Here is a 16348-nt window from a genome sequence, read left to right as displayed (position 1 = left end):
TGCATTTACAGACGCTCCCTGACCAGTCACCATTGCTCCTGCATTTACAGACGCTCCCTGACCAGTCACCATTGCTCCTGCATTTACAGACGCTCCCTAACCAGTCACCATTGCTCCTGCATTTACAGACGCTCCCTAACCAGTCACCATTGCTCCTGCATTTACAGACGCTCCCTGCCTGCTGAGGTCTCGCTGGTTGTCCGGAGTTGGGCCTTAAACTGGCGGCTGGGTGGGGGAGCGGCTGCTGAATGTTGTGGGGCCGCACCGGCCTCCCCCCACCCCGGGGCCTCTCCGCACCCGGCCTTTCCCGGCCTCGCCGCACCGTCTCGCTCCGCCGCACCGCGCATGCTCACCGGTCCTGAGTGACGGGGCTCCGGACCAATCAGAAGAGGGGGGGTGGGACTAAGCGCGGCGCTCTCTTATTGGCTGAAAGTCTGCAGCATTTTTCAAGTTGGTTTCTCCCAAACTCCGGCACAGAGCTGGAGCTGGACTGGACTGGAGCTGTGACTGCAAACATCTGTGGTGTGGAGCAAATCGTCCACATCTGGTAGTGAGCTGCATCCCCTCCGGGCAGAGAGCAGGCATTACTGCAGGCAATAACATCGTGCACGCACAAAGAAGCAAGGGAGGGAATAGCAGAGGCTCTGACCATCATTCTCCAGTTCTCTCTGGTACAGGTGTGGTACCAGAGGACTGGAGGACTGCTAATGTTGTAACTTTGTTTAAAAAGGGAGAAAGGGATAGGCCAAGAAATTACAGGCCAGTCAGCCTAACCTCGGTGGTGGAAAAATTATTGGAAAAAATCCTGAGGGACAGTATTAATCGCCATTTAGAAGTGCGCGGATTAATCAAGGACAGTCAGCACGGATTTGTTAAGGGAAAGTCGTGTCTGACTAACTTGATTGAAATTTTTGAGGAGTTAACAAGGAGAGTCAATGAGGGCAGTGCATTTGATGTAGTTTATATGGATTTTGATAAAGTCCCACATGGCATACTTGTCCAGGGCAAAGTGGCAAGTTGGATCCAAAATTGGCTCCGATGCAGGAAGCAAAGGGTAATGGTTGATGGGTGCTTTTGTGACTGGAAGGCTGTTTCCAGTGGGGTTCCGCAGGGCTCAGTACTGGATCGCTTGCTTTTTGTGGTATATATCAATGATTTAGACTTGAATGTACGGAATATGATTAAGAAGTTTGCCGATGATACAAAAATTGGCCGTGTGGTTGATAATGAAGAAGAAAGCTGTAGACTGCAGGAAGATATGAATGAACTGGTCAGGTGGGCAGAACATGACAAATGGAATTCAATCCGGAGAAGTGTGAGGTAATGCATTTTGGGAGCGCTAACAAGTCAAGGGAATACACATTAAATGGTAGGACACTGAAAAGGGACAAAGGGACCTTGGAGTGCATGTCCACAGATTCCTGAAGTAGCAGGCCAGGTAGATAAGGTGGTTAAGAAGGCATACAGAATACTTGCTTTTATTAGCCGAGGCACAGAATACAAGCACAGGGAGGTTTTGCTTGAACTGTATAAAACACTAGTTAGGCCACAGCTAGAGTAATGCGTGCAGTTCTGGTCACCACATTACAGGAAAGATGTGATTGCACTAGAGAGGGTACTGAGAAGATTTACGAGGACGTTGCCTGGATGGGAAAATTTTAGCTATGAGGAAAGATTGGATAGGCTGGGTTTGTTTTCTTTGCAACATAGGAGGCTGATGGGAGTCCTTATTGAGGTGTATAAAATTATGAGGGGCCGAGATAGAGTGGATAGTATGGAATCATTTCCCTTAGCAGAGGGGTCAACAACTAAGGGACATAGATTTAAAGTAATTACTAGGAGGTTTAGAGGGGATATGACGGGAAGTTTCTTCATGCAGAGGGTTGTGGGGTTCTGGAACTCACTGCCTGAAGGTGTGGTAGAGGCAGAAATCTTCACCACATTTAAAAAGTTTTTTTTAATTTCAAAATATACTTTATTCATATAAGAATTTGCACAATACATTCGAAAGCAGTTCAGTACATTTGGATATGGTCAGCAATTCCATACATTACATTTGGATGCTGACTGCAGTTCCGTTCAATACATTTCTTTACTTTACATTTCAAGGTACAATTCATACAATCCAGGATACATTGTGGTACGTTCATCAAGTTACATTACGTGTGTCACCATACGGTGCACAGTGAGGGTACAGTTACATTTGTTTCCAACATGCATTACGCAACAGAACTTGCATTATACATGGCACTACACAGGTGTTTGCAGATCATGGTGCTCTATGGATACAAAAGGTTTACCATTGCAGCCCGAGGGGAGTTTTATACAGATTCCATCCCCTGGGTTTACCGTGGCGGAAGGGCTTTAAACTGTGGCCCTTCCCTTTGCGGCGACTGCACCAATTTTCAGTGCGTCTCTCAGCACGTAATCCTGGATCTTGGATTGCGCCAGTCTGCAACACGCAGACGTGGTCATCTCCTTGCTCTGGAAGACCAGCAAGTTTCGGCAAGACCAAAGTGCGTCTTTCATCGAGTTGATGGCCCTCCAGCAGCAGGTGATGTCAGTCTCGGTGTGTGTCCCTGGGAACAGCCCGTAGAGCACAGAGTCCTGTGTTACGGAGCTACTCGGGATGAACCTCGACAGCAACCACTGCATCTCTTTCCAGACCTGCCTTGCGAAGGGGCAATCCTGAAGGAGGTGGGTGACAGTCTCGTCCGCCCCGCAGCCGACTCGGGGGCACCGTGCCGTGCTGCTGAGACGCCGGCTGTGCATGAACGCTCTGACGGGTAGGGCCCTCCTCACCGCCAACCAAGCTACATCTTGGTGCTTGTGTGAAAGCTCTGGCGATGAGATGTTCTGCCAAACGAGTTCGACAGTCCGCTCAGGGAACCACCCGACAGGGTCCACCCTCTCCTTCTTTCGTAGGGCGTCCAGGACCTTACGTGCTGACCACTGTTTTATGGCTTTGTGGTTAAAAGGGTTTTTTTGTGAAAAACTTTTCCACGAAGGACAGGTGGACAGGCATGGTCCAGCTGGTGGGGGCATTTCGCGGCAGCCTGGCCAGACCCATCCTTCGCAACACCGGGGACAGGTAGATCCTCAGCACGTAGTGACACTTGGTGTTTGCGTACCGGGGGTCTGTGCACAGCTTAATGCAGCCGCACACAAAGGTGGCCATCAGGATGAGGGCCACGTTCGGAACATCCTTTCCTCCACTGTCCAGAGATTTATACATTGTGTCTCTGTGGACACGGTCCATTGTGGACCTCCAGACAAAGTGGAAGACGGCCCGGGTGACTGCCGCGGCACAGGAGCGAGAGATGGGCCAGACCTGTGCCACGTGCAGCAGCCCCGAGAGCACCTCACTCCTGATGACCAGGTTCTTTCCTGCCATGGAGAGGGAGCACAGCTTCCACCATCCCAGTTTTTGCTTCACTTTGGCGATACGCTCTTCCCAGTTTTTGGCGCACGCCCCGTCCGCTCCGAACCATATTCCCAACATCTTCAGGTAATCTGGCTTAACGGTCGGCCCAGTTGCCAAAGAGCATGGCCTCGCTCTTGCTGCGATTGACCTTCGCTCCTGAGGCCAGATCAAACTGGTCGCAGATTGTGAGCAATCTGCGGACCGACTGCGGATTCGAGCAAAAGGTGGCTACGTCGTCCATGTATAGGGAGGTCTTGACCTGAGCGCCTCTGCTGCCTGGGATCGTCACCCCTCTAATGCCCGCATCCTTCCTGATGGACTCGGCAAAGGGCTCGATACAACACACAAACAAGAGAGACGAGAGAGGACAGCCTTGCCTGACTCCAGATCTGATCGGAAAGCTTTCAGTTTCCCACCCGTTGATTAGAACTGCACGACTGATGTCTGTGTAGAGCAGTTGGATCCAATTGCGGATACCCTCCCCAAACCCCATTTTGGAGAGCACGTCCATCAGGTACGTGTGCGATATCCTGTCAAAGGCCTTCTCCTGGTCTAAGCTGATTAAGCAGGTGTCCACCCTCCTGTCCCGCACGTAGGCGATCGTATCCCTGAGTAGCGCCAGGCTATCAGAGATCTTCCTGCCGGGGACAGCGCATGTCTGGTCCGGGTGAATCACCAGCTCAAGAGCAGACTTGACCCTGTTGGCGATGACCTTTGACAGGATCTTGTAGTCCACATTGAGCAGCGAAATGGGCCGCCAGTTTTTGATTTCCTCCCTCTCCCCCTTCTGCTTGTAGATGAGGGTGATGATGCCTTTCCTCATTGATTCTGACATACTACCAGCCAGAAGCATACCCCCGTACACTTCCAGCAGGTCTGGGCCCATCCAGTCCCACAGAGCGAATACAACTCGACCGGTAAGCCGTCGCTTCCGGGAGTTTTAATCGTCGCAAGGGACCGGACGGTCTTTGTCATCTTGTCCAGAGTTAGCGGGTGGTCCAGACTCTCCTGCTCACTGTCGTCTCGGACCTCCGAAATAGACGACAGGAACGACTGGGAGGCCGCGCGGTCTGTGGGCTTGACGTCGTACAGCCTGGCATAGAAGGATTTGCTGATCCTCAGCATGTCAGGCTGCGAAAACGTCACAGAACCGTCTTCTTCCTTTAGGCTGGTGATCACAGAGCTCCCCCTGTGTACCTTTTGGAAGAAGAAACGCGAACACGTCTCATCCTGCTCGACGGAGCGGACTCTGGAGCGGAAAATGATTTTGGAGGACTCTGAGGCAAAGAGCGAGGCTTGCTGGCCCTTCACCTCTTCGAGTTCCTCCGTGACATCGACCCCCATCGACTGCAGCAGGAGCAGGTTTTGCATGCTCTTCTGGAGTTGGGACAATTCCCTCTGTCTCCCTCTCACCTCCTGAACACCTTTGAGGATGAAGAACCTCTTGATGTTTGTCTTGATTGTTTCCCACCAGTGCATCGGGGAATCGCAGAGGGGTTTTACGGTTCTCCAACCTTTGTAATCCCTCTCGAGTTCCTCCACGTTTTCCGGAGTCAACAGTTTCACGTTCAGCTTCCATATCCCTCTGCCAACTTTCTGGTTTTCCTGTGGGCGACAGTCGGCCAGTAGGAGGCAGTGGTCAGAGAAGAACACCGGCGTGACGTCGGTGGATCTGACCTTGAGCCAGAGTACTGGGCAGAAATCACATCGCGTCAACACCTGCCTGCGACCACATTTAAAAAGTGCTTGGATGTGCACTTGAAATGGTGTAACCTACAGGGCTACGGAGCAAGACATGGAAAGTGGGATTCGTCTGGATAACCCTTTGTTGGTCAGCATGGACACGATGGGCCAAAATGGCCTCCTTCCGTGCTGTAAATTTCTATGATTATATGAAAGGAAATGCAGTGGATGTTTGATAAGATGCCGGGCAGGAGGCTTGTGATAAAATTAAGGTTCAGATATTAAAGGGAGTAAGGTAGCCTGGATAGCAAATTGGGCAAAGGGAAGAAAACAGAGAGTAGTGGTTAAGTTATTGGAGTCCAGAGGTCTGGGCTAATGATTCGGAGGGGTGAGTTAAAATCCCACTAAATAAATCTGGAATAAACAGCTAGTATCAGTAATGGTGACCATGAAACTATTGGATTGTCGTAAAAACCCATCTGGTTCACTAAAGGATACTTGGATGTGCACTTAAAGTGCCGTAACCTACAGGGCTACAGACCAAGAGCTGGAAAGTGGGATTAGGCTGGATAGCTCTTGGTCGGCCAGCGCGGACACGATGGCCCGAAATGACCACCTTCCGTGCTGTAAATTTGTATGATTCTATGAAGGCGCTGACTCTGGCTAAGTTCAGTTCTACACTCACTGGTTCCCCTCTCGCTCCTCCCCTGAAGGTGCTAACTCTGGCTGGGTTCAGTTCTACAGTCACCAGTCCAATATATGACCCATGTGCCCAATGCACAAGTGTAAGTCCTATGGGGACCTGACCCCCCCGGCCCCTGTGGGGAATAGAGTCATAGAAATTTACAGCATGGAAGGAGGCAATTTAGGTCCATCATGTCCATGCAGGCCAACAAAGAGCTATCCAGCCGAATCCCACTTTCCAGCACTAGGTCCGTAGCTCTGTAGATTACGGCACTTCAAGTGCACAACCAAGTAGGTTAAATGTGGTGAGGGTTTCTGCCTCTACCACCCTTTCGGGCAGTGAGTTCCAGACCCCCAACACCGTCTGGGTGAAAAAATTTCCCCTCAAATCCTCTCCAAACCTTCTACCAATTAATTTAAATCTATGCCTCCTGGTTGTTGACCCCCCGGCTAAAGGAAATTGGTCCTTCCTATCCACTCTATCTGGGCCCCATGTCATTTTATACACTTCAATAAGATCTCTCCTCAGTCTCCTCTGTTCCAAAGAAAACAACACCAGCCTATCCAATCTTTCCACATAGCTAAAATTCTCCAGTCCTGGCAACATCCTTGTAAATCTCCTCTGTACCATCTCAACAACAACATATTTTATTTATATAGTGCCTTTAACATAGTAAAATGTCCCAAGCAGAGTTACAAGGCAAAATAGATAAATTTGACACGACGCCACGTAAGAAACTACAGCAGATGACCAAAAGCTTGGTTAAAGAGGTATGTTTTAAGGAGCGTCGTAAAGGTGGAAAGAAAGGTAGAGAGGCGGAGAGGTTCAGGGAGGGAGTTCCAGAGTTAGGGCCCAAACATCTGAAGGCACGGCCACCAATGGTTGAGCAGTTATAATGAGGGCAGAATTTGAGGAGCACAGACATCTCGAGGGGTTGTGGGGCTGGAGGTGATTACAGAGATAGGGAAGGGTGAGGGCCATGGAGGAATTTGTAAACAAGGATGAGAATTTTGAAATTGAGGCTTTGCTTAACCAGGAGCCAATGTAGGTCAGCGAGCACAGTGGTAATGGGTAATGGGCGAGCGGGACAGGCTGCCAAGTTTTGTGTGACCTCAAGTTTGCGTAGTGTAGAATGTGGGGAGGCCAGCCAGGAGTGAGTTGGAGTAGTCAAGTCTAGAGGTAACAAAGGCATGGATGAGGGTTTCAGCAGCAGAAGAGCTGAGGCAGGGGCGGAGGCAGGCAATGTTATGGAGGTGGAAAAAGGCGGTTTTAGTTATGCCGTGGATATGTGGCCGGAATTTTAAAAAGGATCAAATATGACGCCTAGGTTGGGAACAGTCTGGTTCAGCCTCAGACAGATCTTAGGGAGCGGGGTGGAGTCAGTGGTTAGGGAACGCAGTTTGTGACGGGAACAAAGACAATGGCTTCGGTCTCCCCAATATTTAATTGGAGAAAATGTCTTCTCATTCAATACTGGATGTTGGACAAGCAGTCTGACAATTTAGAGACTGTGGAGAGGTTGAGAGAAGTGGTGGAGAGGGAGAGCTGGGTGTCATCAGCGAACATGTGGAAACTCTCTAGTGCAATCACGTCTTTCCTGTAATGTGGTGACCAGAACTGCATGCAGTACTCCAGCTGAGGCCTAACCAGTGTGTTATACAGTTCAAGCATAACTTCCCTGCTCCTTTGATAATTTCAAAATATACTTTATTCATATAAAAATTTGCACAATACAGTGGAAAGCAGTTCAGTACATTTGGATGCTGACTGCAGTTCCGTTCAATACATTTCTTTACTTTGCATTTCAAGCTACGATTCATACAATCCAGGATACATTGTGGTCCGTTCATCAAGTTACATTACATGTGTCACCATACGGTACACAGTGAGGGTACAGTTACATTTGTTTCCAACATGCATTACGCAACAGAACTTGCATTATACATGGCACTACATAGGTGTTTGCAGATCATGGTGCTCTATGGTTTACCAGCCCGAGGGGAGTTTTATATTGTTCCATCCCCTGGGTTTACCGTGGCAGAAGGGCTTTAAACTGTGGCCCTTCCCTTTGCGGCGACTGCACCAATTTTCAGTGCGTCCCTCAGCACGTAGTCCTGGATCTTGGATTGCGCCAGTCTGCAACACGCAGACGTGGACATCTCCTTGCTCTGGAAGACCAGCAAGTTTTGGCAAGACCAAAGTGCGTCTTTGACCAAGTTGATGGCCCTCCAGCAGCAGGTGATGTCTGTCTCGGTGTGTGTCCCTGGGAACAGCCCGTAGAGCACAGAGTCCTGTGTTACGGAGCTGCTCGGGATCAACCTCGACAGCAACCACTGCATCTCTTTCCAGACCTGCCTTGCAAAGGCGCAATCCTGAAGGAGATGGGTGACAGTCTCGTCCGCCCCGCAGCCGACTCGGGGGCACCGTGCCGTGTTGCTGAGACGCCGGCTGTGCCTGAACGCTCTGACGGGTAGGGCCCTCCTCACCGCCAACCAAGCTACATCTTGGTGCTTGTGTGAAAGCTCTGGCGATGAGACGTTCTGCCAAACAAGTTCGACAATCTGCTCAGGGAACCACCCGACAGGGTCCACCCTCTCCTTCTTTCGTAGGGCGTCCAGGACCTTACGTGCTGACCACTGTTTTATGGCTTTGTGGTCAAAGGGGTTTTTTGTGAAAAACTTTTCCACGAAGGACAGGTGGACAGGCATGGTCCAGCTGGTGGGGGCGTTTCGCGGCTGCGTGGCCAGACCCATCCTTCGCAACACCGGGGACAGGTAGAACCTCAGCACGTAGTGACACTTGGTGTTTGCGTACCGGGGGTCTGTGCACAGCTTGATGCAGCCGCACACAAAGGTGGCCATCAGGATGAGGGCCACGTTCGGAACATCCTTTCCTCCACTGTCCAGAGATTTATACATTGTGTCTCTGTGGACACGTTCCATTTTGGACCTCCAGACAAAGTGGAAGACGGCCCGGGTGACTGCCGCGGCACAGGAGCGAGAGATGGGCCAGACCTGTGGCACGTGCAACAACCCCGAGAGCACCTCACTCCTGATGACCAGGTTCTTTCCTGCCATGGAGAGGAAGCGCAGCTTCCACCATCCCAGTTTTTGCTTCACTTTGGCGATACGCTCTTCCCAGTTTTTGGCGCACGCCCCGTCCGCTCCGAACCATATTCCCAACACCTTCAGGTAATCTGCCTTAACGGTGAAGGGAATAAAGGATCGGTCGGCCCAGTTGCCAAAGAGCATGGCCTCGCTCTTGCTGCGATTGACCTTTGCTCCCGAGGCCAGTTCAAACTGGTCGCAGATTGTGAGCAATCTGCGGATCCGAGCAAAAGATGGCTACGTCGTCCACGTACAGGGAGGTCTTGACCTGAGCGCCTCCGCGTCACCCCTCTAATGCCCGCGTCCTTCATGATGGACCCAGCAAAGGACTCGATAGTAAGGGGAAAAAGTCACTGGTGGGTGTAGTTTATAGGCCCCCAAATAATAACTTCACGGTGGGGCGGGCAATAATCAAGGGAATAATGGAGGCATGTGAAAAAGGAATGGCAGTAATCATGGGGGATTTTAACCTACATATCGATTGGTCAAATCAAATCGCACGTGGTAGCCTTGAGGAGGAATTCATAGAATGCATACGGGATTGTTTCTTGGAACAGCATGTTACAGAACCTACAAGGGAGCAAGCTATCTTAGATCTGGTCCTGTGTAATGAGACAGGAATAATAAATGATCTCCAAGTAAAAGATCCTCTCGGAATGAGTGATCACAGTATGGTTGAATTTGTAATACAGATTGAGGGTGAGGAAGTAGTGTCTCAAACATGCATACTATGCTTAAACAAAGGGGACTACAGTTGGATGAGGGCAGAGTTGGCTAAAGTAGACTGGGAACACAGACTAAACGGTGGCACAATTGAGGAACAGTGGAGGACTTTTAAGGAGCTCTTTCATAGTGCGCAACAAAAATATATTCCAGTGAAAAAGAAGGGCGGTAAGAGAAGGGATAACCAGCTGTGGATAACCAAGGAAATAAAAGAGAGTATCAAATTAAAAATAAAAAATCCACGTCCACACATGGAACAGTTTGTCCACGCTGCGATCTCCTTCCATGTGCGAAGGCCGATGATATTCAGGTCCTGATGAATGGGGAGACTCTGTCCGATCTCGACGTGAGGTTTGGTTTGAGCTTCCCGCCTGCAATTGTTCCACTTCTAACACCGTGTAAAACAAATAATTAAACAAGTTAATTGGATGTTTATTGCCACCAGGGAATATTAGTTAATCTTCGTTAACTTCTGTGGCTAACATGTGAATTCTTTTTGCCGATTAACGTATTTAATTGATCATCGTGGGGTTAAAAAACAAAAGGATCTCCGTGGCTCAATGCTTTGCTCAAAACATTATCCAACCTTCTTCTTGGGCTTTCATCGATCTTACTGTTCGGAAACAGGCCATTCAGCCCATCATGCTTGTGCTGGCTCTTTAATCTATCCAATTAGTCCCCCCCCCCCCACCCCCCGGCTCTTTCCCCATAGACCTGTCATTTGCAAATATCTTTTTGAATGTTACTATTGAAGCTGCCTTTCAGGCAGTGGATTCCATATCATCACAACTCGCTGCATGAACAAGAATTCTCCCCTCCCCTCTGGTTCATTTGCCAATCACCTTCAATCTGTGTGTGCACTGGTTACCAACCCTCCTGCCAAAGGAAACAATTTCTCCCGATCTACTCTATCCCGCAGAAAACACCGCGATTAAATCTCCCCTTAACCTTCTCTGGTCTAAGGAGAACAAGCCCAGCTTCTCTAGTCTCACCACATAACTGAAGTCCTTCAATTCCTGGTACTAATCTCCTCTGCACCCTCTCCTCAGAGCGAGTGTGGTTTGAATGTGGAACTGTCTGCTGCAAACCATTGTTACAACAGTCAACAAGGAGATTAGATAGTTATTTGAAAAGGAAGCACATTAAAGGATAAGTAGTGAGTATGAGAATGTTTCTGAAGACTTGAATTGGGACGCAACAGATTCCAAACCAGGCCTCACCTGAGGACTAAACAGGCATGAATGAAAGATCTAAGGATAAGGGGTAAGCCATTTAGGACCGAGATGAGGAGAAACTTCCTCACCCAGAGAGTGGTGAACCTGTGGAATTCTCTACCACAGAAAGTTGTTGAGGCCAATTCACTAAATATATTCAAAAGGAGTTAGATGAAGTCCTTACTACTAGGGGGATCAAGGGGTATGGCGAGAAAGCAGGAATGGGGTACTGAAGTTGCATGTTCAGCCATGGACTCATTGAATGGCGGTGCAGGCTCGAAGGGCCGAATGGCCTACTCCTGCACCTATTTTCTATGTTTCTATGAAAGAACTCACGTTTCTATAGCACCTTTCATGACCTCAGACCATCCCAGTGTGTCAGCTGTGGTTTAGTGGGTAGCACTCACGCCTCTGCTAAAATCACTAAAACAGATTATCTGGTCATTATCATATTGCTGGTCATTATTATATTGCTGTGTGCAAATTGACTGGCTCATTTCCTACATTACAACAGTGCCGACATTTAAAACTCCTTCATTGGCTGTAAATCATTTTGGAACATCCGGAGCTCATGAAAGGCACGAAATCAAATCGCTTTGCAGCCAACAAAGGACTTAACATTTCGTCGCTGTTATAATGTAGGAACAAGGGGTCACTGAATAACTTTCAGCAACAGGAAATGCAGCTGATTTGCTCAGGATCAGCAGGATTGCGTCCAGAAGGAGCAGCTCAACCGCTGTCCCGGTTCAGTCACCACAGCTCAGACGAGTTGAAAGGGACCCCGGGCCCTTCGTGAGGGGAATTTTGAAAGAGAGGTGCAGAATATATTTCAAAGCAAGCGTCGCTGTCCCATTAACAACATGCCTGAGGAGCAGCAGTCCACCACGGTACTTCTGCATTATTGCCCCAGTGCCAACCCACTCCCCTCCACAGTCAATCTGCTCACAGCCTTCCCTCACTCCCCGGAAATATGTACAATTGTATAGCTGGTTAGTGTTTGAATCCCAGGGAATCACAGTCACCACCATGCTGGCCTTGCTCACCGCCCTGGGTACCATCACTCTTCCCCTGCACACCGTCTGGGTTATTGACCATGGAGGCTCACAATCTGCAATGTGCTGCCTGGAAGGGCGGTCATCATCATCATAGGCAGTACCTGAGGGGAGTGAACAGTCCAATACGGGAATTACAGTCTCTGTCACAGGTGGGACAGACAGTGGTTGAAGGAAAGGGTGAGTGGGGAGTCTGGTTTGCCGCACGCTCCTTTCGCTGCCTGCAATTGCTCTCGGCGACGAGACTCGAGGTGCTCCGTGTCTTTGGCCAGGGATTCCTAGGTGTCAGTGGGGATGTTGCACTTTATCAAGGGTGCCCTTGAAGCGTTTCCTCTGCCCACCTGGGCCTCGTTTGCTGTGTAGGAGTTCCAAGTAGAGCCCTTGCTTGGGGACTCTCGTATCAGGCATGCAGACGATGTGGTCCGCCCAGCTAAGTTGGTCGAGTGTGTCGGTGCTTGGGGATGTTGGCCTGATCGAGAACACTGACGTTGGTGCGTCTATCCTTCCCAGTGGATTTGCAGGATCTTGCAGAGGCAGCGTTAGTGGTATTTCTCTAGTGCTTTGAGGTGCCTACTGTATATGGTCCACGTCTCTGAGCCATATAGGAGGGCGGGAATCACTACAGCCCTGTAGACCATAAACTTGGTGCCATATTTGAGGTCCTGGTCTTCAAACACTCTCTTCCTCAGGTGACGAATGATTGCACTGGCATATTGGAGGCAGTGTTGGACCTCGTTGTCGATGTCTGCCCTTGCTGATAGTAGGCTTCTGAGGTATGGAAAATGGTTCACGTTGTCCAAGGTCGCACTGTCAGATTGGTGGAGGATCTTTGTCTTACAGATGTTTAGTGTAAGGCCCATGCTTGCGTACGCCTCAGTGAAGATGTTGATATAAGAACATAAGAATTAGGAACAGGAGTAGGCCATACTGCCCCTCGAGCCTGCTCCGTCATTCAATAAGATCATGGCTGATCTGATCTTGACCTCAACTCCACTTCCCTGCCCGCTCCCCATAACCCTTTACTCCCTTATTGCTCAAAAATCTGTCGACCTTCACCTTAAATATATTCAATGACCCAGCCTCCACAACTCTCTGAGGCAGAGAATTTCCACAGATTTACAACCCTCTGAGAGAAGAAATTTCTCCTCATCTCAGTTTTAAAAGGGCGGCCCCTTATTCCGAGACTATGTCCCCTAGTTTTAGTTTCCCCTCTGAGTGGAAATATCCTCTCTGCATCCACCTTGTCAAGCCCCCTCATTATCTTATATGTTTCAATAAGATCACCTCTCATTCTTCTGAACTCCAATGTGTATAAGCCCGACCTACTTAACCTATTCTCATAACTCAACCCCCTCATCTCCGGAATCAACCTAGTGAACGATGGCTTGGAGTTCGGCCTCTGAATCTGCGCAGACACAAGCATCGTCCGCGTACTATAGTTCAATGACAGAGGACGGGAAGACCTTGGATCTAGCCTGGAGACGGCGAAGGTTGAACAGGTTTCCATTGGTTCTATAGTTTACTTCCACTCCAGCAGGGAGCTTGTTGACTGTGAGGTGGAACATTGCAGAGAGTAAGATCGAGAAGAGCATTGGCGCGATGACGCAGCCCTGCTTGACCCCGGTCCGGACGTGGTTTGGGTCTGTGGTGGATCCGTTCGTCAGGATCATGGCTTGCATATCGCCGTGGAGCAGGCGGAGGATGGTGATAAACTTTTGGGGGCAACCGAAACAGAGGACGATGCTCCATAGTCCCTCACGGTTGACAGTGTCAAAGGCTTTTGTAAGTCAAAGAAAGCCATGTACAAGGGTTGGTGCTGTTCCCTGCATTTCTCTTGTAGTTGTTGCATGGTGAAGATCATGTCCGTTGTACCCCTTAATGGACGGAATCCGCATTGCAACTCTGGGAGGAGCTCTTCAGCCACAGGGAGAAGACAGTTGAGGAGGATTTTAGCGATGACTTTCCCACGGGCCGACAGCAGGGAGATTCCTCTGTAGTTACCGCAGTCGGACTTGTCCCTTTTTTAAAGATGGTCACGATTACGGCATAAGAACGTAAGAAATAGGAGCAGGAGTAGGCCATACGGCCCCTCGAGCCTGCTCCGCCATTTAATACGATCGTGGCTGATCCGATCATGGACTCAGGTCTACCTCCCTGCCCGCTCCCTATAACCCCTTATTCCCTTATCAGTTTAGAAACAGTCTTTCTCTGTCTTAAATTTATTCAATGACCCAGCTTCCACAGCTCTCTGAGGCAGCAAATTCCACAGATTTACTAAATGAGCGGGCCGTTATTCCAGGATTATGCTCCCGAGTTCTAATTTCCCCCATCAGTGGAAACATCCTCTCTGCATCCACCTTGTCAAGCCCCCTCATAATCTTATACGTTTCGATGCGATCACCTCTCATTCTTCTGAACTCCAATGAGTAGAGGCCCAACCGACTCAACCTTTCCTCATAAGTCAACCCCCTCATCCCCGGAATCAACCTAGTGAACCTTCTCTGAACTGCCTCCAAAACAAGTATATGCTTTCTTAAATATAGAATCCAAAATTGTACACATTATTCCAAGTGTGGCCTCACCACCCTGTACAACTTTAGCAAGACTTCCTTGCTTTTATACTCCATCCCCTTTGTAATAAAGGCCAAGATTCCATTGGCCTTCCTGATCAGTTGCTGTACCTGCATACTAACCTTCTGTGTTTCATGCATCAGGATGCCCAAGTCCTGCTGTACTGCAGCACTTTGCAATTTTTCTCCATTTAAATAATAACTTGCTCTTTGATTTTTTTCTGCCAAAGTACATAACCTCACACTTTCCTACATTATACTCCATCTGCCAAATTTTTGCCCACTCAATTAGCCTGTCTTTGTCCTTTTGCAGATTTTTTGTGTCCTCCTCACACATTGCTTTTCCTCCCATCTTTGTTTCATCAGCAAACTTGGCTACATTACACTCTGTCCCTTCTTCCAAATCATTAATATAGATTGTAAATAGTTGGGGTCCCAGCACTGATCCCTGCGGCACCCCACTAGTTACTGATTGCCAACCCGAGATTGAACCATTTATCCCGACTCTCTGTTTTCTGTTAGTTAGCGAATCCTCTATCCATGCTAATATATATATTACCCCTAACCCTGTGAACGTTTATCTTGTGCAGTAACCTTTTATGTGGCACCTTGTCAAATGCCTTCTGGAAGTCCAAATATATCTCATCCACTGGTTCCCCTTTATCCACCCTGTTCGTTACATCCTGAAAGAATTCCAGCAAATTTGTCAAACATGACTTCCCTTTCACAAATCCATGCTGACTCTGCCTGACTGAATTATGCTTTTCCAAATGTTTCTTTAATAATGGACTCCAACATTTTCCCAACCACAGATGTTACGCCAACTGGTCTATAGTTTCCTGCTTTTTGTCTGCCTCATTTTTTAAATAGGGGCATTACATTTGCAGTTTTCCAATCTGAAGGGACCTCCCCAGAATCCAGGGAATTTTGGTAAATTACAACCAATGTATCCACTATCCCTGCCGCTACTTCTCTTAAGACCCTAGGATGCAAGCTATCAGGTCCAGGGGATTTATCTGCCTTTTGTCCATTATCTTACTGAGTACCTTAGTGATTGTGATTGTGTTAAGTTCCTCCCCTCCCATAGCCCCTTGACTATCCACTGCGGGCAGAGGAAACGTTACAAGGACACCCTCAAAGCCTCCCTGATACAGTGCGACATCCCCATTGACACCTGGGAGTCCTTGGCCATAGACCGCTCTAAGTGGAGGAAGTGCATCCGGGAGGGCGCTGAGCACCTTGAGTATCGTCGCCGAGAGCATACAGAAATCAAGCGCAGGCAGCGGAAGGAACGTGCGGCAAACCAGGCTCCCCACCCACCCTTTCCTTCAATGACTATCTGTCCCACTTGTGACAGAAACTGTTGTTCTCGTATTGGACTGTACAGCCACCTAAGAACTCATGCTAGGAGTGGAAGCAAGTCTTCCTCGATCCCGAGGGACGGCCTATGATGATGATGATGATGATGATGATTGTTAGTGTCCTCTACCGTAAAGACTGATACAAAATATTTGTTCAGAGTTTTTGCCATCTCCATGTTCCCCATCACTAATTCCCTGGTCACGTCCTCTAAGGGACCAACATTTACTTCAGCCACTCTTTTCCTTTTTATATACCTATAGAAACTCTTGCTATCTGTTTTTATATTTTATGCTAGTTGGTTTCATAGTCTATCTCCCCTTTGTTAATCATTTTTTTAGTCATTCTTTGCTGGCTTTTAAAAGCTTCCCAATCTTCTGTTCTCCCACTAGTTTTGGCCACTTTGTATGCCCTTGTTTTTAATTGGATACCATCCTTTATTTCTTTAGTTAGCCATGGATGCTACTTACACCCTTTCATCCTCACTGGAATATATTTTTCTTGAGAGTTATGAAATATCTCCTTAAATGT

At 48.7% G+C, this 16348-nt stretch overlaps 1 protein-coding gene across 1 annotated transcript in view; it reads right to left on the bottom strand.

Moving 5' to 3' along the window:
* Positions 1–16348, bottom strand: part of LOC139241176 (zinc finger and SCAN domain-containing protein 2-like) — a 32670-nt gene that overhangs the window by 5380 nt on the left and 10942 nt on the right. The window lies entirely within an intron of this gene.

This window comes from Pristiophorus japonicus (assembly GCF_044704955.1).
Source record: "Pristiophorus japonicus isolate sPriJap1 chromosome 24 unlocalized genomic scaffold, sPriJap1.hap1 SUPER_24_unloc_1, whole genome shotgun sequence".
In the NCBI taxonomy this organism is placed as follows: domain Eukaryota; kingdom Metazoa; phylum Chordata; class Chondrichthyes; family Pristiophoridae; genus Pristiophorus; species Pristiophorus japonicus.
Note: the sequence above shows the minus strand (reverse complement) of the source record. Positions and strands in the feature narration are given on the sequence as shown.